A 4,425-nucleotide genomic window follows, 5' to 3' on the forward strand; every position below is an offset into this window, starting at 1 on the left:
CCTGCTCAGCTCCCACCTGGTCCTCTGTCCCCTGAGCCTGCTCAGCTCCCACCTGGTCCTCTGTCCCCTGAGCTCAGCTCCCACCTGGTCCTCTGTCCCCTGAGCTCAGCTCCCACCTGGTCCTCTGTCCCCTGAGCCTGCTCAGCTCCCACCTGGCCCTCTGTCCCCGAGCTCAGCTCCCACCTGGTCCTTTGTCCCCTGAGCTCAGCTCCCACCTGGTCCTCTGTCCCCTGAGCCTGCTCAGCTCCCACCTGGTCCTCTGTCCCCTGAGCTCAGCTCCCACCTGGTGGTCCTCTGTCCCCTGAGCTCAGCTCCCACCTGGTCCTCTGTCCTTGCCTCACCCCAAAGGGCTGGGCGCCGGGACCGGCAATGCAGAGGCCAAGCCTGGGAGGCCCAGGATGCTGGCTTCAGGCTGCCAATCCGTGGCCCTCAGTCCCATCAGGACCCTTCTAGACAAATGGTTGTGGCATTCCCTTTACCATCCTGAAAAGAATGAAACTCGACTGGCCATGGTGGCTCACGCCTATAATCCCAGCACTTTGGGAGGCTGAGGCAGGTGGATCACTTGAGGTCAGGGGTTCGAGACCAGCCTAGCCAACATGGTGAAACCCCATCTCTACTAAAAATACAAAAAAAATAGCTGGGCGTGGTGGCGGGCACCTGTAGTCTCCCTACTTGGGAGGCAGAGGCACAAGAATCACTTGAACCCAGGCGGTGGAGGTTGCCATGAGCCGAGATTGCACCACAATTGTGTGGCAGGTCATACCTGTCATCCCAGCCCTTTGGGAGGTCAAGGTAGGCAGATTGCTTGAACCCAGGAGCTCAAGACCAGCCTGGGCAACATAGTGAAACCCCTGACTCTACAAAAGATACAAAATTAGCCAGGTGTGGTGGTGGACCTGTAGTCCCAGCTACTCAGGAGGCTGAGGTATGAGGAGCACATGAGCCCAGGAGTTGGAGGCTGCAGTGAGCCTTGATCACACCACTGCACTCCAGCCTGGGTGACAGAACGAGACCCCTTCTCAAAAAATAAAAGCGTGGACTGATGAGGTCAGAGAGGTTTGACTGTTTGGGAACAGGGGTGCTGCCATGGCTGAGTAAGGGGCCATGGGAGCCCCTCTCAATGCCACGTGAGGGGACGGGGAGGTCAGGCAGTGCCTGGTGTGGTTCCCAACAGCAAGCACAGGAGATTTATTCTCTGGGAAAATTGAGTCGTGGACACCAGACGCCAGGGGCATGGTGGGGATGGGGTGGCGGGGACAGGGTGGCGGGCAGCTGGTGGCCTGAGCAAGCCTCCTTACCTGGAAACCCAGTCCCACTGGCATGCAGATGGGAGCCCGTGGCAGGATAATGGCAGGATAACCGTCAGCCCAAAAGAAGTAGCCTCCAGACGTTGCCGGGAGCCCCAACTTAGAAGCCAGAGTCACCAGCTTCCTGGTGGCTACTTAGGGTCTGTCCTTGAGGGTCCCCAGAATGTGAGGAAAGACCCAGACAGACAGGAAAAGAGCTCAGGGAAGAACATTGTACCAATGGCGTCGTCAGAGATGCCGCATCCAACAATGAAGAGCCGGACGCTGCCAGAGGGGAATTGCTCAGAGCACCGGAAGGAGCTTTTAGAAATTATAAATAAGCAGCATATTTTTAAAAAGCCATAAAAGGGCAGAAAAGAAAGTTGAGGACATCTCCCAGAAAATAGAACCAAAAGAGATTAAAAAACAACTGGGCGATCCCTGCAGTGGTTACCCTGGCTGGCGCGGCTCAGGATGGAGGGCGGGAGCCTCTGTGGGGGAACTGAGGCACGTCAGGATGTGTCTCCAGACTGCAAGGGCCTCAGAATACGAAAAAGACCACCCAGGACAATGTGGGCAAAGAAAATGCCTTAAAAGCTTTTAGAAAACAGAATGGGTCCCACAGGAGGGTGGGGACGTGAACAGCACCGGCCTGGTGCCTTGGGCGCCAGGCCGGGGCCAGATGTCGCTTCACACCAGCCTGGCTGGGAGTCCGCTTGCTGGAACTTGGTCTCCTGTAACTGCTGGGGACATGGCACCCCGTGCAGTAGACAGAACCAGCAGCCCAGGTGCTGGTGGCTTTGCTCTGGTGGCAGGACAGGTGTTCCTCCCTTCCTCAGTGTCCCCTGAGGTCAGAGCACCTGTCCCGGGGGAGTCGGCTCTCCCACGTGTCTGACCAGGACGCTGCTGTGCGTCTCATGGGGTTGTGTTCAGTCGGCCTAGAGGCAGCGCCTGGCTGAGGCTAGATGAGTGAGAGGTTTTTTGGGAACAGTAAACCTGAGGTGGTGAGCAAGGCCTGCGGCGCCCAGCGGATGAGGAGGAGAGCAGGAGGGAGGGTGGCAGGAGTTGCTGGTGCCGCATGAGGCCTCAGGGGACCTGCAGGGAGCAGCTGACCCTCACTGGCACTCTTGCCTTTTCACTGAACCGGGTGTTCGCTTAGCTTATTTTTGAAAAGACATTTCACCAGGAGGTAAAAGTGAGCAGCACACCAAGAGAACATGTCACAATTAATACCGGGGACCCCTCATGGGTTGGTGTTGAGCTCTGCAGCCGAAGCCCACTGCCCCTGCCCCTGCGCTGTCGCCCAGCACGGGCTCCAGGCCTGTCCCAGGCCACTGCTCTGTACCTCCAGGCGCTCCTTCTCCTTCCCCGCCCTGCCCTACTCCATCACCCGCCTGCCCTGACCCTGCCTGGATAATTGAGACCTTCCAGGCCAAGGACCCCCTCCCCAGGATCCTGACCCCTGTCCCTCCTCTGAGAGTCCAGACCTTTTCCAGAGCCACATCCTGGAGCCAGGAGGGCTCTGTGTGGTCAGTGGCTGTGGCTTGCCGGGAACAAGACACTCAGTTGACTGTGCCTAGAGAACAGGCCTCTGTTTGTGTCTAAATGGTATCCATGGGGACGTTGTTTCATAGTCTTCTTGAACTTTTTCTCCCCAGTGTTGCTGAGAATCCTGTTCTGACGCACAGTGTGGGCAGCCAGGTGTGGAGCCTGCGGGGTGGGTGGGAGGTCAGCAGGTCAGGAGGTCCCACGGGTGCCTACAGCAGACACCCAGTGGGAGGAGCATCCCGTAGCCGCCTCTGATCCAAGAGTGCAGCGCTCTAGAGGCCCCGGCCTCTGTGAGTGGCTGACATGGTCCCCAGGCTTTGCCCGGCACCCCTGCCCCTTCGTGGCAGCTATGGCTCCTGGCAGCCCTGGGCCATGGCGCCATCTAGGGGTGGCCTAGGGGAGTCCCCGGGCCATCAGCACCCATCCTGTGGGTGTTGCTGGTGCCCGCCTGCTTGGCCAAATTGACACATGGAGGTAACTGTCAAGGAGGAGCAGCCATGGCCTTTGTTGCAATCGTGGTATCCAATCTTAGCCTCTCAGGTCAGCCTTGTGGGGGCTGCAGCAGCCAGGACCAGAAGGACTGAGGCCCCTCCGTCCATGTGTCCTGCTTGACAGAACTGTGGGAGGAGGGAGGTGTGGGAAGGGTGTGGACGGCATGAGTGCGGTTCCTCCCTGAAGAGTGTTGTTTCACTTGTGAGTGAGCACAGGACAGCTGCCCTCGCCTTTAGAATCAGGAGCACAGGACAGCTGCCCTCGCCTTTAGAATCAGGAGCACGGTGCAGCCGCATGCAGCACACTCACTGGGTGAAGGGCCTGGCTTCCCCATGCCGGCCGGCACTTGCTGCCAGCTGCCCTTTGCCGTGAGGCTGGGGCGTGGTGTGGTGGTGGCTTGGATGTGTTTCTTTGCTGGACGATGTGGAATTGCCTTTTCACTGCTTCTTGGCCGTTGGTTTATCTTCTTTGGAGAAGTGTCTATTCAAGTCCTTTGCCCTTTTTTTAAAGTATAATTTCCATATTTTTTCCACAGAGGATAGTTTTTCTTTAGTCCTTAAGGACTCAGCTTCTTATGTGGGCCTTAGTGGAAGTCGTGGGCAGCACCCAGGTCTAGACCCAGGTGGAGTGCATGGTCTTGGGGCCTTGGTTGGGGTTGTGGGCAGCACCCAGGTCTAGACTTGGGTGACATGCATGGCCCTGGACTTGAGCGGGATTCCTGACTGGCTCGCCGTGAAGGGCACCACTGGGGCAGTGACGCAGCTTTGCACGCAGCTCAGGAAGCACACAGTCGGCGCAGATGCTTCCAAAATGTCTCCAAGGCTGTGACCTCTACCACATCCTGATGTTAAACTGCCAAACTCCACCGCATCCCGATGGTGAACTGCCTAACTCCGCCGCATCCCGATGGTGAACTGCCTAACTCCGCCGCATCCCGATGGTGAACTGCGTAACTCCGCCGCATCCCGATGGAGAACTGCGTAACTCCGCCGCATCCCGATGGAGAACTGCGTAACTCCGCCGCATCCCGATGGAGAACTGCGTAACTCCGCCGCATCCCGATGGAGAACTGCGTAACTCCGCCGCATCCCGATGG

At 58.1% G+C, this 4,425-nt stretch overlaps 1 protein-coding gene across 3 annotated transcripts in view; it reads left to right on the forward strand.

Annotated features, from left to right (window-relative positions):
• Positions 1-4,425, forward strand: part of RAB40C (RAB40C, member RAS oncogene family) — a 45,661-nt gene that overhangs the window by 25,029 nt on the left and 16,207 nt on the right. The window lies entirely within an intron of this gene.

The sequence above is a fragment of the Rhinopithecus bieti genome, unplaced genomic scaffold (assembly GCF_001698545.2).
Source record: "Rhinopithecus bieti isolate Rb0 unplaced genomic scaffold, ASM169854v2 scaffold_47707, whole genome shotgun sequence".
NCBI lineage: Eukaryota > Metazoa > Chordata > Mammalia > Primates > Cercopithecidae > Rhinopithecus > Rhinopithecus bieti.